At 38.7% G+C, this 26,896-nt stretch overlaps 1 protein-coding gene across 1 annotated transcript in view; it reads right to left on the reverse strand.

Annotated features, from left to right (window-relative positions):
- The window catches only part of LOC119407532 (collagen alpha-1(XIII) chain), a 35,602-nt gene extending 26,613 nt beyond the window's left edge, over positions 1-8,989 (reverse strand). Inside the window, exons 1-6 of the mRNA XM_037674357.1 lie at positions 8,924-8,989; positions 7,768-7,809; positions 7,656-7,673; positions 6,885-6,911; positions 4,785-4,829; positions 1,316-1,342 (exon numbers count right to left, since the gene is read on the reverse strand). The gene's annotated coding sequence lies outside the window, so the exon portion shown is untranslated. The remainder of the gene's footprint in view (positions 1-1,315; positions 1,343-4,784; positions 4,830-6,884; positions 6,912-7,655; positions 7,674-7,767; positions 7,810-8,923) is intronic.
- Between the last annotated feature and the right edge of the window lie 17,907 nt (positions 8,990-26,896).

Here is a 26,896-nt window from a genome sequence, read left to right on the forward strand (position 1 = left end):
AATAATAATAATAATAATAATAATAATAATAATAATAATAATAATAATAATAATGACATAAAAGCTGTTTTGCAATGTGTTGCAGGCCTGAACTATAAGAATTGATGTCTAAATTTAGTGCATTGTAACAAGACAAAACTAAATATTTTGTTTCTACTGTCTGTAATGTAAATGTAAAATACTATAATTATTTTGTTATTAATTAATATTCTAAAAGCTAAGCTACAATTTTACCTGATACTGTTGGTATTTATTTACTTGTAATTACAAAAAGACGAGAAACTTCAGAGATAGGACTGATCCACAGACTTTAGTGTTATAATTAGGTTGATAAATAATGGGCAGCAGCACGGTGGCTCGTCTCTCAACAAGAAGGTTGCTGGATCAAATCCCGGCCAGGGGCCTTTCTGGGTGGAGTTTGCATGTTCTCTCCGTGCATGCGTGGGTTTTCTCCAGGTACTCCAGTTTCCTCCCACAGACCAAAAACATGCATGTTGGTGACTCTAAATTGTCCCTAGGTGTGAGTGAGAGAGTGAATGGTTGTTTGTCTCGTTTGTCTCTGGATGGATGATAATTTGATCAAATACTCAGATAAACTACTTTGTTCACAGCAAAGCCTACACACTCCACATGGACAATGTGTAATTGGTCATTAATCCTTGATGAGGTCTTGGAGACATAAAACCAGTTATACCACAGAATCATGAGTGTTCATCAGACAAGTTTTGAATGTTCAGAGGTGCTCCCCCACATTCACAGTGTTTTTTCATCAAAAATAAATAAAATACTTTAAACTGAGCTTGATCCGTTCACACTGCAGAGGAGATGTGTGTGATATTGCCACGCACAGATAAAATAAACCTGACTTGCACACACACACACACAACTCGGTGCATGGCTTTCAGTCTCTCCCCTCTCTTGGGAACCCCCATTTTCCTTCACCCCCTACAAAGAGGACAGAAACATCAGCTCTGAGAAGCAGCAGGGCAGTTCAAAGCAGGCTCGTCTTTTCAACCAGGGATAAATCAGAATACAGGAGGAGAAGCTCGGGACTGACGGGGACCTGACAGCGGGAGATTTAAACGTTCAGACATCAGATGTCTGCAGCAGCAAGTGGTTGTCTAGGAGAACAGTAAACAGTACGCCTGCAGAGTTTTCTACCAGACCACACGGTGAGTCTATGTGAACACATTCTGTTCGACGTGGATGCCCCAAGTCACAAACTCACTCCGTACCGCCAAAATCAGGACGAGTCTTTGACTTATTGCTATTTTCATTATAATATTTGAATCAAAGAACAAAGAAGAAAACCTACCTTTATTCCTTCTTCTCCTTTATCTCCCTGTGAGGAAGAGCAGAGAAGTAATTATTGTAACAGCAGCTGAAAGTCCACTAGATGGAGCACCAAATCTACTTGAAGCGTTGAAGTTTATTGAGCGATGAAGAGCGAGATAATATGGCCTGAGGAGGCCACTTCCACGTCTGCTCAGTGACCTCCACTTGGCCTGATGTACTCATGGAGCTTACAGCAAAAAACAACAGCAAAAAAGTCTGGGTGGATTTCGTGGGAAAATTGTAGGAGATAGAGCAAAACTTGAAGACTAGAAGGAAATATTCTGTACAGAAGCAGAACAGCAAGGACTTTTCCACCAGTCACAGCCTTAGAAGAGCTGCAGACAGTCAGGAAACATATTCTGTAGTTTTCTTCCAGTGTGACGGCAGCAGATTGATGACAGATAAAGAATAAAAATGTGCAGTTTTCACTTCCCACAGTGTAAATGTTAAACAGATAACGCTCTGTCTCCTGCGTGTCCTCTAGAGAAAGACTGAAGAGCAATGGAAAAGTGGCGAGGACAAGTATGAGGAGAGCGTAGCTGACATCGCTCACACTCGCCCTCCCTGCACTTCTTCAAAGCCAAGATTAAAGCTTTTAAGCTCCCATCCAGGCCATGTGCATGTGTGTTAGTGTGCGTTCTGTTCCTCTCCTCAGTTCTCCTCAATCCATTATGCAATAAACCAATAAACACGTCCCGATGTATGAATGTCACAAACATTATGTGGTGGCAGATGCTACCTGCTTCCTTTTGTGAGGTCGCTGTTTTATCACATATATTGTAAACAGTTTCAACATTAATGTTTCTCCCCTCAGAGTTTTATAGATATAAAACGTGTGGAGATTGTTGACTTAATTTTCAATTTGACCCCAGAACACAAATGAAAACCTCCACAAGTTTTACAAATAAGAATAAAAATCTACTGTCAACAAGTTAAACTTCAGTGCGGCTGCAATTATTCATGAAATTGTTTTCTTCCTCACAGTTTGCAAACTGCTCAGGATATGAATGATCCACAGTCAAATATAATATATTCCACTGTCCTCCGGGTGATCCAACCACACTACATCTTACATAGCAGCAGATTAAACTGCTTGTTTTAACACTTGTAAAAATAGCCATGAGACCTACGCTACTCAGAGGAAAAGACACAAACTATAATTCATCTACTCGCTGCCGGAGCTTCCCATTCCTGTGAAAACCTCACAGCTACGTCTCCACAGACAACATGGAACATCACCTACTCTAAATCAACTTTTACAACTGTGACATTGAGATGCCGCAGACTTGTGACCTGTTCAGGGTGTACCCTGCCTATCACACATGGCTGCTGGGGTCAGGCACCAGATAGGGTGCACCGTGACTCTGAAAGGAAAAAGCAGGTAAAGAAAATGGATCAATGGAAAGATTTTCATTCCAAATATGGATATTTAGCCACATTCTTTTCTACATCTTAGTGAGTATTGTATTATTTTTGCAGGGCACCTGCCTTTTTTCGTAGAAAGACAATAGCATGTCCTATGACTGAAAAAGTCCAGATGACCAAGAGAGAAGATTCCCAGGTGATGGGATGGTGCCACAAATGGGATCCACAAGGAGGACAATGATAAATGGACTGTACTTATACAGCTCCTTTCTATCTTATCAAGATACTCAAAGCTCTTTACAACAATCTGTGCCTCATTTACTCATTCATACAGCACTCTACTAGATCTATACAAAGCTAATTGAACAAATCATTCTAAAGATAATAATCAGAGCTTTATCACATTCATACACTGATGGGACACACATCAGAGGCAATGAAGGGTTCAGGTCTTGCCCAGGGACACTTCAGCTGGGGGAATCCAACCCCCAACTCTCCCATTGGAGGACAACTGCTCTAACCACTCAGCCACAGCTGCCACAATAAACGGGAGGGCAGGAAGAACCATAAATACTGCCAGAATCCTTGTTCCTACTGACAATCAGATTATTGTTGAGCATCATGAATCATTTTGATGACTTTCAGCAAGAATGTCCAAGAACTAAACATCATGATGAACTAACAATGAAAACATAGATTCTCTGGTGGAAGCTGCTTTTATACCTGACTCAACAAAACAGCATCTGTGCTTTCATAGAACTCTATTTGAAAATGCCAGAACTATTATGTTTCACAAAAACCCAACATGGAGCATCAAGATGAACTCTGTGCAAAACTGTGACTTTAACATCCATCCATCCATCCATCCATTATCTTTACCCGCTTATTCCATTTTGGGTCACGGGGGTCGCTGGTGCCCATGTCCAGCAATCGCTGTGCGAGGGGCGGGGTACACCCTGGACGGGTCGCAAGTCCATCACAGGGCCACATAGAGACAAACGAGACAAACAACCATTCACTCTCTCATTCACACCTAGGGACAATTTAGAGTTACCAATCAGCTTAACATGCATGTTTTTTGACTGTGGGAGGAAACCGGAGTACCCGGAGAAAACCCACGCATGCACGGAGAGAACATGCAAACTCCACCCAGAAAGGCCCTGGACCGGGGTTTGAACCAGGGACCTGCTCGCTGAGAGGCAGCAGCTCTACCAGTTGCGCCACCGTGCTGCCGTGACTCTAACATGTTTGCAAATAATCCCTGCACATGCATGGTGTGGAAGTTATCAGAATGAATCTATTTTTTCCAATCTGGTTGTGCTGCAGAGATTTTCAGTGTTGTGTATGAGTCACTCCACCATCCCTCAAGTTTTGCTCCATCATTTTATTTTATTTTCTAAAAACAGATTAAATAAACTCACTTCATGGACCAACAACGGTGGGATTAGTTTGTGTATGTTTTGAGATTTTTCATGAAATCTTCCTTAGTTGCACATGCCCCTTGGTCGACTGGGAGAAAATAAATAACCTACAACCTTTTGCAGTTTTGAAATCCATCCATCCATCCATCCATCCATCCATCCATCCATCCATCCATCCATCCATCCATCCATCCATCCATCCATCCTCTTTACTCGCTTCTTCATTTTCCAGTAGTGAGGTGGCACTGGTGCCCATGTCCAGCAATCACTGTGCGAGGGGCGGGGACACCCTGGACAGGTCTCCAGTCCATCACAGGGCCACATAGAGACAAATGAGACAAACAACCATTCACTCTCTCACTCTCACCTAGGGACAATTTAGAGTTACCAATCAGCCTAACATGCATGTTTTTGATCTGTGGGAGGAAACTGGAGTACACGGAGAAAACTCACACATGTACGGAGGGAACATGCAAACTCCACCCAAAAAGACCCCCAGACCAGGAATCGATCCGGCGACTTTCTCGATGAGAGGAAACAGCTCTACCACCTGAGCCACTGTCCTGCCCAGTTTTGAAATGTAAAACCTTTTTGTTTTATTATTTTTTCTTAGAGTAAAATATAAAGACTTAGTTTAAGTACTATTGACTGAGGGTGAAATACCTTTGAGCCTTCGGGACCTGCAGGGCCGATATCACCTCGGTCACCCTTGAAAACACACAAGAAAAAAAAATTGAAGTTTATCTTCTTGAGACACATAAGCCTCTTAACAGCAAACAGGAAGCTGAATAAATAAAGTTGGTAGTTGGTAGGGCATCAAATAAAGTTTTAGCTTGACTGATCTGGAGACATCTTGTGATTTGCAGGATGTTTAAACAATCAGAACATACAAAAACAAAACTGAAGACAACCAGTGCACAACTTTCAACAACAAATAATATTTTAAAATTATGTCAAAGTTAAAAACAAATAACTGTATCAGACAGACCTGAATTGCATCATTTAAATATACAGTTTTTCTCTGTGCTGTAAAATGGGCCCTGTGATGGACCAGTCCCAGTGTATGCTTTGCTCTGTCTTCAGTTATTAATTAAGTTCCTGATCCTTAAAGTGCTCCTTCCCACTTCCTGTGTCTGCATTTGTATCCAGCTCCCTGTTTTATAACAGTGTTTAACAAAGCTTAAAGCCAGTATCACTCTGGGCTGTGGCTTTGGCAACTAGTTGAAGCAACGAAGTTGCAAGAAAATAAACAATTTTGTTCTTGGACTTTGATTGAAACTGAAATGAGGAAATAAATTGCAACATTGATAATTTACCTTCAAGTTCAAACATCTTTATAATCCCAGGGCCAATTTGTTTCACCTTGGGAATTATGTGCACGTATATCTTTGTCTCACAATGACCAAAGTATCTTAATTATATTTTGCATTTATTTTGGTTGCAATTTATTCTCCTTCAAACTGCAGGTTTACTTGTGGTTCCTAGAGTTTCCAAAAGCAGAATGGGAGGAAGATCTTCCAGTTATCAGGCTCCTCTCTTGTGGAACCAACTTCCAGTTTCTGTCTGTGAGACTGACACATTGTCCAGTTTTAAGACTGGGCTTAAGACTTTCCTTTTTGATAAATCCTATAGTTAGTGTCGGCTTGTTATTCTGCCATAGGCTTAGACTACTGGAGGACAAATTGACCTAATTTTCTTAAATGAATTGTTCAAATTGAATAGTTTTCATTTGATACTATTTCTATTCTAACGTGATTCTTGACCTGCCATTGTGTATCTGTTCCTCTCAAACCCAGCTGGTTGAAGCAGATGACCACTCCTCCTGAGTCTGGTTCTGTTAAAGGTTTCTTCCTCATGAGGGAGTTTTTCCTTTCCACTGTCGCCTTCATGCTTGTTCAAGATGAGAGTTCTGTGATGGAGTTAAACTCAAGCAGTCTGCTCCTCAGATAAATGTTAAATTATTATTTTTATATATGAATGTTTCTGTTCAGTGCCCTGAGATGACTTCTCTTGTAACTTGGTGCTCTATAAATAAAATGAACTGAATCGAATCCTAAAACATAATTTGGCTTCATACGTTTCAAATCCTCAAGTTCTTGCATTTTCCAGCTCATGAAACCTAAAATGAGACAAGTTCCAGATGACGACTTCATGGCTATTGCGAGAGTATCTTTTTCCTTTAAAAGTTTCTGGAAAAAAAAACAGCAACTCGAGGGCAAGGCCTGAGCAACTCAAGTGCAATTTGTTGCCAACAATCTGGGCCCAGTGAGATACAGACTTAAAATATTATTTAATAACATTCAAAGTGCCTTTTTAAAGATCTACGTTTTGATTTAGATTGATTTTTAAACTGCTGCAGAGTAGTTGCTGCACTTTATGTCATCCCACACGAAGAAGGTGAAAAAACAGCCACTGGTTTTAGGAGTTTTAAAGGACTGCTAGTTTACACATATCTACCTATGTTATGTTTAGAAAAAAAAAAAGTCAAGTTAAATTAAAAAATCCTGACAAATGTAGGGAAAGGGGGGAACATGTGAATATGTAACTACTTCCAACTCTACATTCATTCATTCAACCTTTATTTATAATAATAATACTATACATATACTAATATACTTAAATAATAATAATAATATTCTTAATTTATACAGGTTAATCCCACTGAGCCTCGGGGACTCATTTACAAGAGAGACCTGATTAAAAAGGTATATAACCTCAATATACACGAAATATTAATGTTTGAAAGTAAAAAAAGAAGTTCACCTTTTGTCCTGGAACACCTGGCTCCCCCTGCGGAGTTCAAACACGCAGAGATTTTTTTGTCAAACATTTAACAATCCATAAATGCAGAAACGCAGATCCTTTCAGCTTCATGTGAAAACTAAAACCTGATACTGACTGAAACTTTGCAGTTTATTAGACACAACTCAGTTAAGAAGAAATATTTGTGTTCTTCAGGTTCTCGTTCTCATTTTTGCCCCTAATTATCTTTTTATTTATTATTTCAAAGCAGCTCTGTGTTTTGTGGGCATGCACAAGATGGACTTAAATAAAAAAAGCAATGAAATATATTTTTTAAATGCTGAAAGGAAATTTAAAGTTGCAAAGCAGATCATCAAGATCCAACCAAAGTCAGTCTTCTGTTTTTCTGACTCCTGTTACTCCGAATGCCAACGCTTATTACTCAAAGGTTCTTCCTGCTGTGGGATGAGTTTGTTTTCTGCAGAATGATCTACGTATGAGACTGTTCCAACATCCAAATTTGCATTTCTCCTTTTTATTAAACCATGACAGTAAAAGTATCACATGCAAACCTGCTCTGAAGGGAGTTCAGTGATGCAACGCGGATCATGATGAATCACTTTGCAGCTCCGAAGAGGCTTTTTGAATTGGTTCTCATTTTATGTGTCTTGTTTTGTTTGGGCCTGAGTGTGTTTGTCTAACTCTAAACTCTTTGTGGTATGTCAAGATAATGCTGAACAAGGCTTTCTACCATCTAAGTTTACTGTTTGAGGAAAGAAAGTGTGTTTTTACCTTTAGTCCAGGTAAGAGCTGCAGATAGTATAGAAATAAGATTAAAGTCAGAGGAGCAAAACTGAAAAGGCTTTAAAAGATGAGGATGAAGGTGTCATGAAACCAGACTCACCCTTGGGTCTTTTCCTGGTTTGCCAGGCTCCCCTGGTTTTCCCTGAATTAAAAGAGAGAGAGACAAACCATAATAGAATTTCAAAGTAATTTATTTATGTTAGCGAATGTGTCTTTATATGTATCTGATAATCATTTTCAGATATTTATTTTTCACTGATTAAAGCACCTTTCCAAAACTCAACCTTATTAGATCAGCTGCTATGTTTCCCCTGAAAATTAGTTTCCTGTTTTATTTGGAAGGTGTTTACTTTTGTTCCCCTTGTTTCATTTTTCCTAACGTCTTAGTTGTTTCTCTGCGGTTTACTGTTCGTTGAGTTTATTCAGCAGTCAGTCTCCTCATATACTGTACACACCTGTAGAACTCACTGTTCAGTTGCCACAGTCAAGATTTGCACCCTTGTTTTTCAAAGTTTTAATACATTTTGTTAGAAAAGTTCAGCTAATTACTCTTTGGGTTTGCCTAATTTTGAAAGTTTCATAAGTTTTGTTCTTACAAAGTTAGATTTCTCCTTTTTTTGGCTGAATCTTGGCAGGTTTGTTCTTTCCATGTGAAGTAGAAATTCTAATAACAAGTTTAATTCTGGATCTTGTCCAAAGCTATGTGCTGCAGTGATGGTTATTGTTGGTGCACTCTGAACGTTCTGGTTTCCCAGTCTGCTAGATCTAAAATTTAAAGCAAGAATAAACAAACTGAGCAGGTTTAAAAAGGACACGTACAGCTAGTCCAGGAAAGATCTCAGCGTGCCAGGGCAGAGTCTGGATGTTGTAAATAAATGGCCTTTCATTTCATAATGAGTGTTTGTCATAACACAGAAGATGACAGCTGTTGTGTTATCTAAGTGTGATTTTTGTGCGTATTAATGTTGAAGTCCTCAATTCAGGTTGGTACGGGGACTGAGATGGGGCAGAGGTAGGGCAGCCAACCTGGGACCCCAAAGTCCCAAGTTCAATCCCCAGCCATTCCCACATGTTGTGGTGTCTCTGAGCAAGACACCAAATCCCTAATTGCTCCCTGAGTGCTTACATAGCTGCCCACTGCTCCACCTGGGTGTATCCCAGGTGCAATAGGTTAAATGAAGAGAACTAATTTTGCCATTGTATGGGAACATACACTGATGACAACACATAGCACTTATACTTATTATTATACTCACCGGTAGGCCACTAGCTCCATCAAGACCTGGGGTACCTGGTGGTCCAGGAGGCCCTGGCGGTCCCTGCACTCCAGGTTCACCCTGCTAAGAGACCTTCAGTTACAACCTGTCATGCTAGAGGAAGTCTTGCCACACAGGTCATGCCAACACAACCATCACAACACAGCACAGGAAATGCGGCAGGCTTTGGGGTGGGGGAGGCAGGGGGTGATTGGTGCATACATGAAGGTTAGCTCAGCAGCAAGGCAAGCAGTTATGATGCTGGAGCATGAAGATTCATCCCTGACCATAGGAAAACACAACTGTGGTCAAATCTGTTTAACTCAAAGCTTTTCAGTGGGTTTTGACACAACCCATGTTACTTAGAACTACAACGGTTTGGTTGAACAACAACAACAACAACAACAACAACTATTCAGGTTGTATCAGTTTTTATGAACACGGTCAACATGAACCCAACATGATTCTAATGACCAATGACTGAAAAGCTATTCAGTGCTATAAATATTTAAACTTTTTTTAGCTGGAGGTTTTCTCCATGCTATTCAGTGGGATGGACACCTTTCCAATAATGGTCATATGTCATTCTAACCTACAAAGCTCTCAACAACCTAGATCCATCTTATATTACAGCTCTTGTTGTTCCATATTTTCCTAATAGAACACTTTGCTTTCAGACTGCAGGTTTACTTGTGGTTCCTAGAGTTTCCAAAAGCAGAATGTGAGGAAGATCTTTCATTTATCAGGCTCCTCTCTTGTGGAACCAACTTCCAGTTTGTGTCCGTGAGACTGACACATTGTCCAGTTTTATGACTGGGATTAAGACTTTCCTTTTTCATAAATCCTATAGTTAGGGTTGGCTTGGGTTTCCTGAGCTGTCCCTTAGTTATGCTGCTATAGGCTTAGACTGCTGGAGGACAAACTGACCACATTTCTTCACTCTGCTACTGTCTTTACTTACTCTGCTCAACCTGTTTTGTATTTGTAATCATTTTTTCTGTGTTTTTGTCTTTCAGGTACACCTGGACCTGACATTCTGTCTTCATTTGTCTTTCCTTTCTGTCCATTTGTTGATCAACCAGCCGGTCAAAGCAGATGGCTGCTTGTCCTGAGCCTGGTTCTTCTGGAGTTTTTCTTTCCACTGTTGCCACTGTGCTTGCTCAGGATGGGAGACTGTGAAGAAGTGAAGATTCAACTTGTCTGCTGGATTTACATAGAGAACTTTACGAATTGGCTTTTTTTTATGTATGTGAATGTTCCTGTAAAGTGCCCTGAGACAACTTTGTTGTGATTTGGTGTTATATAAATAAACTGAATTGAATTGACTTTTCAAAAACTGGAAACTCACCATGAAGTTACAAACAGCACAGCATTACCAATTTCAAAGAAAAGTAATTCCAGACACGGCTATATTAAAACTGAGGTAATATTCCAGATTCTTTCATAAATATTTTGGTCTCTTGATGACATGTAAGCAGGTTTAGAGAAATTAAATTTACTGAACATTATTGCTGCCTTTATGAGAATTTGTAGGAGTCCCTCCCAGTTTGAAAAATGTTAAAAATGCTGGGCAGACCTTTTCTTTTCAACTGTTGATGAATAAGGCACCACTGACATATAATATTATTTAACCACATTGTTTGAACCAAGGGCAGTGATCCTAAATCTTTCTTTTTCAGTCAGAAATGTTTAATTACATTGGATTAACCTATAACGATCTATATGTCATTATATTATATTTTTGGATTGAATCATTCTTATTTTGGCTTTGTTCTTTTCTTTCTTCTTTGAAACACGCTACAGATCTGTGTGTGGTTACTCTGAAGACTCCTTACTGACAGCTAAAGCTCTGGGAATGCTATCAAACCATAGACAAGACTAAACAAACTCAAATAAAAGGCATTTACAATAAGCACAGGATACGAAGATAATAAATACGCCTTGTCAGCTGAAACCAATCTGTCTGGCTGCTGAACATCCTGAATCTGCTGCTTTTTGTAAAGAAGAAAAATGTCTGGCTACACATCTTTTACAACTCATAAATCTCTTTTTCTGATTGCAAAAAAGTCAGTATTTATTGAGAGGATACACATATGAATATATCCATCATTTATCCATCATTATAGGGGAAGCCAATGAAATTACATTCTGTGAATTATGCTACAGACCATGATAGATGTGTACATATGGTTCGACTTAAACGAGTGCCTGAAACAAAGCACCAAACTTACTGCACTTATCACTGATACTGCATATATCCATAACTGTCCTACGAAATTGTACAAGTTAATGTTTTCCTCAAGGATACATACACATTAATATGGTTAGGCTTCAGCTACCTATAGAAACTAGAAAACATGCTATTCTGACAAAAGCAAATGGGTCAAACAAAACAAAGCAGATATCAGAGTCACCATCTAGTCTAAGTCAGAACTGCAGCACAGTGAGGCTTCATCACGAGATTATTAAGCTGGAAAAGTGTCTGACTTTCAACTTTTTCCATTTAAATGTATAAATGATAATGGAAAAGTGTGAATTTTAAAGGAGAGTTTTAACATTTTTTTCTTTTTACCGCTCTGCAACAAAGGCATAGATTTTTGAAGTGCACATTGTGGTAGATGAGGTATAATCAAAATCAGGAGACTTGAACTATTAAAGTTATGAAACTAAATACATAATAATTTACTGAATATTTGTTTAAGTGTTTTTATTTGCTGTGCTTTCTTACACCTGCTACGCAGACTCAAAGTCAAAATAATAATTTAAACAACATTATTATTATTATCTGTGTCTGCCGGTTACCAAAGTATCTTTAAACACTGATGGACATTAATGAACCTCTGCATGTACATTTACTGCTGGTTATATTTTGAAGTCAACCTAACAGAGTCAATGTTTATGAAGCATTCACACGTTTGTGATCCATTTTTCTTAAGTATGTTTTTCAGCATCTTTCTCGTTCCACAATTTTTCTACTATTTCAACAAATACATCAAAATTGTTCAGCTTGTTCAGGACAATCCTGCTATGACTTTTGGTGTTGGTGCAACTTTAGCTTTTTGAAACATTTAGCCTTTTCTGACACTTTTATTTTCTCACATAAAATGAATTGAGTTCATTTTACATCCTTTAAATCTTTAGATGGGTTTACAACCTTTTACTGTTTTTTTCACATTTTGTTCTGCTTAAGCTTCTTTCAGCTTCCTTGTGCAAATAAAAAAAACCCAGCAACATTCAGCTAATTTCAGCTGTTTTTTTTCCAACTGTTGTGTTCTCCTTTCAGATTCTTTCGGCTAACTACAACATTTTTGTGCATCTTCTAACTTATTTCTACTAACATGCAGGCTGCCTTCAGGCCCAGGCCTCCCTTGCAAAAGAGATCTGTGATCTTAATGGGATTTGCCTGGTTAAATAAAAGTTAATAAATTAATAAATAAATTCAGCTTGTTATGCTCCTTTCAGCTTATTTCTGCAAGTTTCAGCTCTTTCTAGAATTTCGGCTACTATATATCTGTGTTTATGACAATTTTAGCTTTTTCAGCTAATTACACATTTTTGGCACTCATTAAAAAAAAAATTCAGCCAACTTCAGCAAAAATGTGCTCTCTCCATTTCCTTAATTGTAATTGCAGCTTCTTTATGCTTTTTAAAGCTATGTTTCAGCAGGTTTTTTTTTTTTTGTGTGTGGGTGTGTGGCTAATTTAAACTTTTTTCAGATAATTTCCACTTTTCTTGTGCTCATTTCTGCTTCTTTCAGCCTTATTAGGCAAACATGTTCTCTGAGCTTCAGCTAATTTAAGCTTGTTCTACCTTTACAGATACCTTTTTAGAAAAAAATCTAGTCATTTCTGCTTCTTTCAGATAAATTCAAGTTTTTCGTAGTGATTTCTGAAACTTTTAGCCTAATTAACTTCTTTCTGCTAATTTCAGCTTGTTATGTTCCTTTCAGCTTATGTCTGCCAGTGTCAGCTATTTCTGCTATTTCAGCTACTATTTAGCTGTTTGTATGCTAATTTTATTTTTTTTCCGCTAATTTCACATTTTTGGAGCTCATTACAGCTCTTTCTGCTTCCTTCAGGTAGTTTAAGCGTCTTTCTGGCTTTTCAGGAATTTTTCAGCCATTTTTTATTTGCTAATTTCAGCTTTTTATTAGTTAATTACCTAATTTATGTGCGAATTTCTGCTTATTTAAACCTGTTTCAGCAAATATGTTTTTTTTCTGGTTTCTTCTGCTAATTTAGGGTTGTTCTCCCATTTCAGCTATATTTCAGCATGTTCCATTTTCGCTAATTTCATCTGTTTTAAAGCAAGTTCTTCTGCAATAAGCATTCACACTGCATTTTTGCAGGAAATGCAATTTCTCTAGTTCAAGATACTTCCATGGCTAATCAACTTTCTCCAACACAATAATAGCTATAACAATAATGACAATATTTATTTACAGATATTAAGATAAAGTTTAAAACTCATAGTTAGAGCTTTAACGGGTCTTGTCATATCATATGTGATTGGGCATAACATTATTCTTAAGGTTTGACCTAAACAACAACTCATTTTTCAACACAAGATGATCTTAGTTTAAATCTCTCAAATGAAAGGTGGTGGGCGATATGCATTCCTTCATGGAATGATGGACTACTATTATTTAACTGCCATTATTATCTGATAAAAAAAAAAATCTTAAAACTTTTATTTATGCATTGACAGAAAACTTTTTGACTTAAATGTAAAAATTCAGAAGCAGTAGCAGCCAAAAGTTGGTTAATTAGCATGATGGCCGAGCAGAATTGAGTAGCTTTTGGTGATAAATGATGTCAGCTGGCATCCATACGACGGAATAAAGGGGCAGAGAGAATTGTACCTTGAGGCGTTTTAGGATTAGAGGGTTTATTGAGGGCAAATTGCGCACGGTGATGGGCAAATACTGCCAAAGGAGGTCACAAAGCACAGGTGGCCAGCATTGCAAAAAGTCACAGGGCAAAGGTTGCCAGGAGGCCAGAAAAAGGAAACAGGATACAACCAGGACATTGAGGGAAAAAGGAGGGAGGGATAAAAAAGAAAAAGAGAAATAGAACATGATAATGAAAAGCCAGGAAGTGGGACGTAAAATACGAAAAACAAAACAAAGCTGGAAAAGAACAGGATAAAAATAAGCACCCTCACAGCAAACTATGGGCTTGGAGTGGCAATGGAGGAAGTTGGTGTACTTTCATGTTCTTTACAAAAATAAAACATAAAAGAAATCAAATTTCTTTAGTATAATCTCTTTATAATAAATTTTCTCAAAGCATATGTGTACACAAACGTCCCCATTAAAGTTAACCCAGACCCTTAGCTTGCAGCGGAGCCATGGTAGGCGTCAGTCTTGCCACAAAGAGAGTACAGCAGTATGGTTGCAGTGTTCGTCCAGACTTACTGAGGCCAACTGTCCAACACAGGTCTGTACAATACGTCGCTTCTGTTGAGATGACCAGCATTATCAGAAACAAGTTTAGCAGAGGCCAGTACATGTACCGGTATATTCCCATTCAGTACTAGCAACGTTTCCCTACAGACATCAAGTAGTTCCGTCTGCCAGCAACTTGCCTTCTTTTTACATAATGTAGATATTTCCACAAAGTTTTATGCAGAAAATTTAAAAGCACACCTTGCTGTAATTAAATCCGAAACACAACTCTACTGCTCGTTGGTGCACTGACTTGGACATTTTCAACGTTCAAAATAGTCTTGTTTTCATGGAAATATGTACATCATGTTAAAAGTAAATATAATTAGGGGTAAAGATTTGTTGAAAAAGTAGGCAAGTGTACATTATGACCCTCACCAATAGCTATCCACCATAGTTGAAAAAATAAACATGAATATATGGAATGATTACTGATGGCAAAGTAAAAACATCTCAAGAGAAAAAACTGCCTGCATTCAGGCAGTGACAAAACATTTTAAAATTCTGCAATTTAAAAAATTTCTTTAAAAATAAGAAATTTTTTGCAGTGGAATTTAGGAGTGCCTTTGCCGGAGGCAATGGCTCTCTTTGTGGCACGACTTGGTGACACCCCCAGAGAAGATTATCTTGCAGGGTGTTTCAAGGCACCCACAAACCTTTAACATCAGAGGCTGACTGGAACGCAAGGCAGCCAGGGTTTTCAGAGGAAGATCCTGGACAAAGAGGCCCTATGTTTGAGGGAAGTGGTCATTTCTGTCAGTGGTGGTACTGATGAAATTTGAAAATTTAAACTTTCATGAAAATACTAGCACAAGTTGATTTCTTCTTTTTCACTTATTAAATGGAGTTATGACAATTCTGTGTGTTTGCATGTTAAGTACAGAGCTGGAATAAGCACTTATTTTGCTTATTACATCATCATAAAGATTAAAAATAAGGAAACTAGCAGTCCTGGCTTTGTAAATATAACTCTCCTGATTAACATCCATCGATCCATCATCTTTACCCACTAGGCGGCTGTGGCTGAGTTAGAGCAGTCGTCCTCCTATGCAAATGTTGGGGGTTCTAATCCACCAGCAGTCACATGCTGATGTGTCCCTGGGCAAGGCACTGAACCCCTCATTGCCTCTGATGTGTGTCCCATCAGTGTATGAATGTGATCTCAAAGCATTGGTTAGTCTCTTTAGAATGATTTGTTCAATTAGTTTTGTATAGATCTAGTAGAGTGCTCTATGAATGGGTAAATGAGGCACAGATTGTGTTGTGAAGAGCTTTGAGTATCTGGATAAGATAGAAAGGCACTATATAAATACAGTCCATTTACCATTTACTATTTATTCTTTTTCGGGTCGCGGGTGTCCATATCCAGCAGTCACTGTGTGAGAGGTGGGGACACCCTGGACAGGTCTTCTGTCCATCACAGGGACACATAAAGACAAACGAGACAAACATCCATTCACTCTCTCACTCATCTAGGGACAATTTAGAGTTACCAATCAGCCTAACATGCATGTTTTGGGTCTGTGGGAGAAAATGGGAGTACCCGGAGAAAACCCACATACGCACAGAAAGAATATGCAAACTCCACCCAGAAATGCCCCTGACCGGGATTAGAACCAGCAGCCTGCTCACTGAGAGGCAGCAGCTCTACCAACTGCATCATCGCGCTGCTCCTCCTGATTAACAAATGTCCCCCGCCTCTCGCACAGTGATAGCTGGACATGGGCAGCAGTGACCCCCATGATCCAAAAAGGAAGAAGTGGGTAAAGATGATGGATGGATGAACGGATCTGTGAGTTGGAAGTCGAACATGAAATTACACTCAATGACCAAAACAGTTAAGCACCCAGACATAGTGGTTGAATTAAGAAACTTCACATTTTGAAAAGTCATCTGATTATTGCGATAATTAGAATATCATCAGCCCTCCTCTCAGCACTTCCATAGATACACACATGTGATAATGCAGAGGTGAGATTTATCACTGAACATGATACATCAGTCATCAGTGACAGCCCAAGTGTGGGATGTTGATTCCACAGTTTGGTTCATGCCTGTCATTGAGAGATGCTGTGGGAGTCCAATAGGTTTTTTTTATGGTAGGCCCAGATGTCATGAGGTTCTTTAGTGCTTGGTAAACATTACAACAATCGTCCCTTGGTGCAGTCTGTCTTAGGTGACAGGGACAATCATAATGTTTGGGTGTTCTTGCATCCACTGGTTCCAACTTTGGGCTGCTGTGACATCTGTACTGTACGCGTTGGTCTCAAGTAAACTCACAAACTACATCAAATGCTTTCTAATGTGACTTCCTTTGTGTCTGCTGAGCTTACAGTTTGACTGTTGAAGGCTCAGCCACTTGACTGATAACACTATTGGCTGTACCCATAAAGCTACCTGCCCTCTAGAGCAGGGCAATTCAACTAAACTGCTCAGGGGCCCACAGTTACTGAAAGCCAAGAGGTCAGGGACCAGATATCCAACAAATAAAGTCATTAGGTAACTTTGTGTTATGGTTTAAAATCTAGTCTTATTTAAATATGAACCCAGTGGTGGACCAAACTGAGCTCACCCATGGGCCTGATTTGGCCGCCGGGCCTCCAGTTGAATAGCCCTGCTCTAGAGACTTTTCTAGACATGACAGCTCCTCAAAAATTCAATAGTTTAAGTAGATACCAATTCAAGAGCTGCATGTGGACCAAGTTACGTCCAAATTAGATCATTCCTTTCTTAGTTTTCACTGAGCATAGTACTAGTGAAGATACTGCACACCATATTACCACCATGTACCAAACTTCCTAACAAAGTACAACTCGTTGTGTTTGCATTCCTCTTTCTTTAGTTTAAGCCACAGATGTCTTTGTTTTTTATACTTTGATAGGAGATAAATTGGTCTTTACTAGTTTTAACACCAGGCTTGGCTGTGCTTTGTATTGACAAAAGTGATGTTTTACACAAAATAGCAGATTTTTGCAGGCTTTATGTTGAATGACAAACTTTTTGAAAACATTATACGTCCACAAACATAACCCCTCCCAGTAACCCCACTGAGACTCACTACAGGACTGAGGGCTGGCGTGTGAGCAGACGTGAGACCTCCCAAACAGACTGCTGTAGGGGCTCTGAGCAGAATATGAAAAACCAATCCAACATGCACACAACTTGTAGAAACATTGGAGGAGGGGAGATTAACTTCTATACAAGTTAAAAACATCAAACCTCACATTTCTCTCTCTGGTTCTTTCCACCTCAAAATTCCCCTGTAGTTAAATTTATCTTGACAGATTTATCATTCTGAGATGCATATCTCAACATTATTTGTGAGTCATACGTCTTGCTTATATTTTCAGGGGCTTTTAAAAATAGTTAGCAACTACTTTATTTGGTTTAAAACAACCAATGAATTAAATGTTCAACAACCAAAGGGTTATTTTATGCTGAAAATCCTTAAATTATCTGAAAAATATGCTTTTACACAGGAGACTCTTGTTCTTGGCAACTCCACACAGGCTCTTATCACATCTGACAGCATGGTCCAGCAGGCCACAGATAATTAACCTGTTTTTTTCTCTCAGCAGGCCAAACCCCAGAGACGACAGGCCAAAGAGCAGAAGACTTCACATGTGGTACCCAATGCTGAGCTACCCACCTTTTGTGGTTCCATCTGCTGCCTCTCCAAAACTTTTTTTGTTTTGGCGATAAACATAAATGGTGACAAGTCATTTGAAATGGGCAGCAACACAGCTTCAGTTTGTTTTATGATATCATTTAAATACTGTAAAATTACATGAATACTGCTGATAGAGAGGTAACTCCCTTTAAAACTCTAACAAGAAGGATTTAGCACCACAATTTGAATGTCTTACCCGATGTGTTGAGTCTCCACATACACCCTGAAAAAAGAAAAACAAGAACAACAATGAGTACACGACAAAACCAAATAATTTTAGAATGTTAAGCAATGATGTGCTTATTTGTTTTAAATCAGAAGAACATTTTAAACATGAATGTGAGTTTATGGGTGCATATCTCACCTTCTCCCCTTTGGGTCCTGATTCACCCTTGAAAGTAAACAAACACACACGGTGAATAAAATAAGTTTGTATGGATCAATGAAAATACAATATCTCATGCTTGCTGGCAGACCATAAACTTACTGGGTTTCCTTTAGGACCACGAGGACCCTGAAACAGAAAGCAAAAGCAAGGTCTTTAACCTGATCATTTTGAACGTGCAGCATGTTGTAAAACTAAACGTTGCAATAAACCCACATGTGCTCAAATGTCAATCAATCAAACTGATAGAAGAAATGACGCTGGGGTCCGTTTCAATTAGTCGTCTGAGACGAAGGTACACAGTTTGACTTCCCATTAGATCCTATAGGTGTACCCAGCTGCTGTCAGAAGTCAGCCACTGGTTGATTAATGGACTTTACAAAAGAACCCAGTAGGACCCATCCCGCCGTGCACCACATGCTGGTGACCTCACAGACTAAGCAGCTCCACTTTGTGGACAGAACAGCATAACTACACATTTACAAGACAACTCTTTAAACCCCACTGCAACAGTCCACGACATTTAGGCTTATAACGGGGCAGTAAATCAAAGTTTTGTTATAAATCCTCTTTTAAGGAGATTTAGTGTGTTTTGTTGGAGTTTACTGGAGCTAAAGGAAGTGGGTGTAAACTTTGCACGCAGAAGTGTTTTTTCTAGACCCATTACCTCGCAGCAGCACATTTATATGCAACAGAAGATAATTTATTCTTTCTCATTGATACATCTAGTTTTGTGTAGCTCAGTTTGTCTCTATGAAATAATATAAAAGTGATGATCTCAGGGAAATCCAATACTTATGTTTGATAAATAGATTTAATACCTGCAGGTCAATTTCCACAAATCAAACTTTTGCAGCTGTAGTCACCAAGTACCCCTTCTTTCTGCTTCAAGAAGAAGTCCTCTGCCACAGGCCTCTTATCCACTGCCACCCAGTTCAGACTTGTTTTAGCCTATATTACCTACTTCAGCCCCTCCTTGGCTGCTGGCCCAACATAGATGATTACATCTAGTATATGTTTGAAATAATGCAGATTTTAAAATGATAATGTGAAAATGATGTGGTTAGGCCTTTGTGTTGGGGGTTGTAACCCGGGATTTTCTCTAAATAACCTGGATCTAAAGGTATTTGAAAATTCAGTGCTGTTGAAATCATGTATTATGTTTCTGCTATGTTAACATATATATTGTCATGTTTGCCTAAAAACACAAGAAGGGCAAGTTGTTCTTTTTCTGTATTTCCTACAAGCAGCTTATTACAGCTGCACATCTGGGAGTCTGTGATTGACATCGATTTCTGCAACTGAGCAATTGCTGGAGAATGTAGAATTTATTTTTTCTATTTACTTCCAGAGAGATCTGTATTCACCTGTTAGCAAAAATAAACAAAATATATTCACATAAATATTACACCTCACCAAAGTATATCTTTGATCTTTTAGCCTATTGTTTAGCGTTCGTTTAGCGTCTATCTTAGATCCTTATAGTGTTGTAGTCAAGACCACCTAACCCGAGACCAAGTCAAGACCAAGACCAGAGTGTACCGAGACAAGACCAAGACGTTTAGGGTCCGAGATCAAGACCGAGGGAGGGCGAGACCAAGACCTCAAGTCTTGAAGCTCAATCTTTTCACAGATTATCTGTCTTATACCATACTGTCACAACATAGTGACAGTTTAAAAAAGTATGTAAAAACATATGGAACTTTTATAAAATATTTTTATAAAAGTTACATACTTCAACTTTAAGTTTGCTTTTGAATGAATGTATCAGCTTTCATAAATATTCAAAGCTACATAAAGAAAGCAGATATTCAGTGTTTTTTGTACAATAATATTCATGTCTTGTGACACACTGACACAAAACGCATGTTAAACTATTAAACTAGACCTGACAGATGAGGCACCCTCATTTATTTCTCATTTTAAAGCATTTTCTAATTTTGCATAATTTATTTGTTTAAAAATCATGGTTTTTGCTCAGTAACTAATTAAAAAATGCTTTAAAATGAGCAATAAATTATGGTGTGTTGTGTGTCAGGTCTATTAGAGTTTAACATTAGTTTTGTGTCAGTGGGTCTAATGATGTAAACAATATTAACTTTTGTTTCTGAAGAGTGTTTGGTTTGGTAATTTGTTGACGGTCCCTAATTGAATCATTACGTGTCGGAGGAGGGGCAGGCTGAGCTCAGCTGACTGAAATCAGACTGTCTGCTTCGGATCGAACGAGAGGAACACACCGCTGAAGCACGGAGCTTAAACGTCCAATGTAAAACTACCTTCACCGCAGTAGAGAGTTGAGGCTCCAGCAGAGCACGAACGGTTCAGAAACTATTTGAAATGAGGAAAATCATCTATTTATTAACTGATTAAGTCGTGTTTTAGACTGTTTACGGCGAGTGAATCTATTCTGACCCAAAGTGCAGCTGTGACTGGTTCTGAATGAGGTTTTACAGCAGACAGACTCTGCCCTCTCTTCCAGGTACTGTGTACCGGCGCAGAATATTTTAGTGGTACACAGTACTGGACCGTACCGGCTTACTTTAAGCCCTGGTTGCGACATTACATTCTGTTGTCTGTATTGTTCCTTTGGTGCAGAACCATGTGCGAGTGAAAGGGGGTGGGCGTGACAGTGGTTACAAAAACATGTATTTAGCAATGAGTCATGTTATTGATTTGATTTGAACCAGTACGTTTTGCATCCACTAAAAACAAATATGTTGACAAATAAACTGGACAATATTCTGGTAATTTAGTGATGTTTCCATAGTTGTGGTTAAGGCTGGTCTTGAAATAAAATCCTGAGTCCTCAATGTACGAGACCGAGACAAGACCGAGACCAAATGCGGTCGAGTCCGAGACAAGACCAAGACCATCAAAAAGTGGTCTTGAAACCGATCTCAAGACCAAGACTGGTCTCGAGTACAACACTAAATCCTTATATTCTGTTTCTTTTTATACTTTATATTTTTGCTATTTTTAGTTGTAATTGGGACCCTGTGTACACAATTTTGTTCCACCTCATGTACTGCATGTGATGTGAAAGACAATATAGAACCTTGAACTTGAAGTTTGTCCATCACCTGACCTGCCTGTTCCACACTTCACAGGTAATCGTTGTCATTAAGTGTAAGCACTTACTGTTTTTAACAAGTGATGGTTCATCAAAACAAAAGCTCTTTACAGTTATGGTAACTAAGTTATAAAAGCAAAGTTTGACTGCAGGGAGCGGGTGTCTATAAAAAGTTCATAGGGGAGTGAAGGAAGGTGCCTACGGTAAGTGCGTGGGTGTGAAACCCTTTTCATTTTGCACCCTATTTGTACAAAAATCAACTGCTGAGATGAAAATGATAATTGTACTCAGTGGTTATCATTTTGTACAACCAATCTAGTGGAAATACAAAATGACCAGCACCTGTTCGAGTGAAGCTGATGGTTCGTGTGTTTTTATGTTTTACCCTCAGCTCAGTGAGTCCACACCATGCTGCACACAGCAGGTCACTACTGTTTCTTATTTACTACTCTATGGGCATATAATAAACAGACGAATTAACCACAGAAAAATGCAATTGCAGACTGGACTATTTAAGGAATACTTACCAAGTCTCCCTTTGGTCCATTGAGCCCCTGTATGAACATTAAAACAGTGAGTGGCAGAATACACCAGTCAATTAATCTAAACTCTACGCTTAAGCTGCCATAAAAGAGGTTTTTGAAATGTCCACAGCAAATTTAACCCTACCATTTAATTAGCCTTAAAGCATAATTACAATGTTTTTAGGTTTATGTTCAATATATTACAGGACACAGGAATCTGGCACTGATAAATCACATTCATTCATTTCACATTTCAGCAGGGATTTAAATAAACTCACTGGTTTGCCATCCAACCCAATAGGACCCTATGAAAACAGAGAAGAACACGATTTATGTGCATGTACATCAACATCTGAGGTGGCACCAAAAATTTAAAAAAAGTTTTAAGACAACATGGCGATTAAAAAGGCTAAATCTGATGAAGGTGAAGTGCAAAGTTTTGCTAAAGTAAATACAACCACTAATTAGAAAAATGTTGAGATAATGTAAAAAAAATAAAAAATAAAAATAGAATCTACATTCTACATTAATGTTCCCAGAACCCAAAACAATTATAATTTGTCTTACTGAGCTGTTTTTTCCTTAGAAATTATTCACTTATTAATTTTAAAGTTAAACTTTGCTGATTAACTGGAATGATAAAACTTTTAATACCCTGTAAGATTCCCATTCCTTCCTACAGACTGTAAGAGACAGTAGCTATGTTTACATGGACATAAGTAACGGGGTTAAACGGCCATTTGGAATACAAATGTGTCATGTAAAAGCCCCATTCGGATTATTCTGAGCTGATTCAGCTCGATCCGAAATAATTAGTAATCTGAATGAGAGGGGTGGTTTATACCGATTCATAATCTGAATTGTGCTCATGTAAACACTTAATCTGATCATCTCATTCTGATTGTGGAAAACTGACCTGACTGTGCATGTGCGACCTGTCAACCTCACGTATTTCCACCTTGCTAGATGCTAATATATCGGGGAAGTAAGGTCGGTGAGCTACTAGAAACTCTGAAATAGTTCAAAATAATCTGTATTACCTGCAGCTCAATCAGGGCATGCAGTAACTTCTCCACCATCATTAAAACCTGTCACAGGTCCATTTTGGGTGCTCAGGTTTGTTAATGTTCATCGTGGAAGTAGAACTTCTTCTTCTGTGTTTTTTTTAAGGCGAGTTCACCACTCTGCTCATGTCAGTACTTCTGTTCAGAATAAAAACCCGCTGCATGTAAACGCTCGTCGTGAACAAATTGTGCCATGTAAATAATACATTCAAATTATTTAATCTGAATATGTTTCAATCTGATTAAAGAATGTTGTGCATGTAAACATAGCTAATCAGATTACAAATTCATTCAGACTGAGCTAAATCAGCTAAGAATAATCCGAATGGGGCGTTTACATGACACATTTTTATTCCGAATGGCCGTTTAATCCGATTATTTATGTCTATGTAAACATAGCCAGTTTGATATTAAATGGTATATCAGCTGAAAAGATGCTATAATTTAAGCATGTTGCTATAATGATGCATTCCTTCTACAACAGACCACAAGCTGTGTTTAGTTTCAAACTTCTCCACACATTTTCTACTGGAAATACTGGAAACACGTCAGGATTGCAGGACCAGTACATGTAGTCTATTCTTCCCCAGTCATGCCTTTGTAACGTGTCAAGAATGAGGTTTTACATAGTTGCATTTAAAAATGCGTGAACATCTCCAGAAAACGTGACGTTGATGGCAGCATGTATTTTGGCAGTCTTTCCTGCATTAATGTTACCATCACAGAAATGGAAATGAGCTCTCATAAGATCCCATAAATCACAGATCTGAGCTTTCAGACAGGTCTAGGTGCTTCTCTTCCTTTCTGGTCTGGTGCACTTCATTTATTCCAACACAGATCTGGAATAGTCATTTGTCTGACCACAATCCGTGCTTGTGTGATGGACCATCCCAGATACTGCTGAGCCCAGAGAAATCAACGTCACCTCTGGACATTGATAACATCAAGTTTCTTCTCCTTCACTATAAAGACTAAAGAGGCATCCGTGGATGTAACTCTGTACTTTACAACTTGACATGGCTTTCTCTTGTACAAGGAGTTCTACCAGCTGAATGATGTTCTTGATGAGGCGTTACTGAAAGATCAGAGACAGTAGATGTCCAGCTTTGAATCGCTTCCTGCATTTCAACTTCTTTACACTTTATGGGATTGTTATTAATCTCTGTATTGGGTTAAATATATAAATCCTTTCTAATATTTTTAAGATGTTTTTTTGTTGTTGTTGTTGCAATCAATTTTTCCACAGTTGATTGTTTTTTATTTGACTAAGTTTATAATTTATTCAATAATTAGTTAATAATAGTCGTTAATTAAAATGGTATATGGTGAATAGACTCAAGTTATGTAGTTATGTTGCTAAAAGTATAAACATATCTAAAAATGATGCAGAAAAACTGGTTCATGCATTTGTCACATCTAGACTGAACTATTGCAATGGTTTATTATCTGGGTGTCCAAATACTTCTTTTAAACGTCTTCAGTTGATCCAAAATGCTGTTGCCAGAGTCTTAACTGGAGTTAGTGGGAGAGATCATATTTCTCCAGTTTTAGTTTCTCTCCATTGACTCCCTGTCAAATCCAGAATAGAATCAAAAATCTTACTTCTAACCTACAAAGCTCTCAACAACTTGGCTCCATCTTATATTACAGATCTTATTGTTCCATATTTTCCTAACACAGCACTTCACTCTCAGACTGCAGGTTTACTTGTGGTTCCTAGAATTTACAAAACAGAATGAGAGGAAGATCTTTCAGTTATCAGGCTCCTCTCTTGTGGAACCAACTTCCAGTTTCTGTCCGTGAGGCTGACACATTGTCCAGTTTTAAGACTGGACTCTTCTTTTTTATAAATCCTATAGTTAGGGTCGGCTTGTTATGCTGCCATAGGCTTAGACTACTGGAGGACAAATTGACTTCATTTCCTTAAATGAATTGTTCAAATTGAATAGTTTTCATTTGATACTATTTCTATCTTAACGTGATTCTTGACCTGCCATGTATCTGTTCCTCTCAAACCAGCCGGTTCAAGCAGATGACCACTTGTCCTGAACCTGGTTCTGCTAAAGGTTTCTTCCTCGTGAGGAAGTTTTTTCTTTCCACTGTCACCTTCATGTTTGCTCAAGATCAGAGTTCTGTGGTGGAGTTAAACTCAAAACAGTCTGCTCCTCAGATAAATAATTTTAAATTATTATTTTTATATATCCATCCATCCATCCATCCATCCATCCATCCATCCATCCATTATCTTTACCTGTTTTTTCCATTTTGGGTCACGGGGGTCACTGGTGCCCATGTCCAGCAATCACTGTGCGAGGGCGGGGTACACCCTGGACAGGTCGCAAGTCCATCACAGGGACACATAGAGACAAACGAGACAAACAACCATTCACTCTCTCACTCACACCTAGGGACAATTTAGAGTTACCAATCAGCCTAACGTGCATGTTTTTGGTCTGTGGGAGGAAACCGGAGTACCCGGAGAAAACCCACACATGCACAGAGAGAACATGCAAACTCCACCCAGAAAGGCTCCTGGACCGGGGTTTGAACCAAGGACCTGCTCGCTGAGAGGCAGCAGCTCTACCAGTTGCACCACCGTGCTGCCCCTATTTTTATATATGAATGTTTCTATTCAGTGTCCTGAGATTACTTCTGTTGTAACTTGGTGCTCTACAAATAAACTGAAATGAATTGGTTTTGTCTGGTATTTGACCACTGAGTGCATAAATACTTCAAAACTTTTATTTTAGAGCCCTTAATTTTTTTTTTTTTTTTTACATTTGTGGCTACACTGTGTAAAATAATCACAATGCTTTTTTTGTTAATTTAAAGTAAAATAAATATAATATATCTGGTACATGAGTTAATGTTGCATCATTTAATGCATCAGTGTGACTCACTGGAAAGCCTGGAAATCCTCTTGTGCCAGGTTGGCCCTAAAGAAAAGGAAAGGAAACAGTGATATGCCACTGAGTGTCTGGAATAAGAACGTGCTAAAAGCAGATCAGAAAAGACTGATTCTATTCAGTTTCACGGCTGTGCTCATGTATTAACCAGTGAAACTGATTTTGACACGAGGGGTGACACAGGGCTCTGGAGAACACATTTAGTACTTTGTGAAGGAGTAAAACAGCTACAGAAACAAAGGAAAAAATGAGTGGCATGAGAAATACTGTAGTTTGTGCCTACTAACTGTATAAACAACCACTAGTCTTCACACTTATCTCCAGGAAAAACTAAACTGTGCCTTTATTTCACTTCTCTGACTTTCAGCTAAAATGCACAATGATTATGAATCTCGGTCTTGGACTCGGAACAGACAGTATTACCCTTAAAAAGACCTGCTATACTCATTAAAACAGCTTTGCTGCCAGTTTTAACCAAACTTTAGTAAATCTATTCATACTCATTCATCAACCTGGTCGTGTGACCATGTGGTGAAGAAGTCAAGGCCCATGGCTTCCAGCAGATGTCACTTCCTCTCATTTTTCCCACCTCTCTTTTGAATGAAGTCCCTCGTTTCTGCTCCGGGTCAGGACTGGAGTCTCTAACGTCAGTCTCTCATGCTGTGGTAAAGTAGCTTCCAAAGTGTTTTTGACTGACTGGTTCCCGGAGATTAGAGCTCGGCTCCTACTGTGCAAAGCTTCCCTGCTGCCTGGTATTCATTATAGCTGCCTATTACCATCCAGGAAGTGTGGGCACACACCGGAGCAGATCACAATAACATCAATTAGAAAAACAGATGTGTGCTCCACTTACATTGGCTAGACTCTTGAATTTCTTTTTTTTAAGGACATGTGCAATTTATGAAGCC

This window comes from Nematolebias whitei, chromosome 1 (assembly GCF_014905685.2).
Source record: "Nematolebias whitei isolate Nwh7 chromosome 1, NemWhi1, whole genome shotgun sequence".
Lineage (NCBI taxonomy): Eukaryota > Metazoa > Chordata > Actinopteri > Cyprinodontiformes > Rivulidae > Nematolebias > Nematolebias whitei.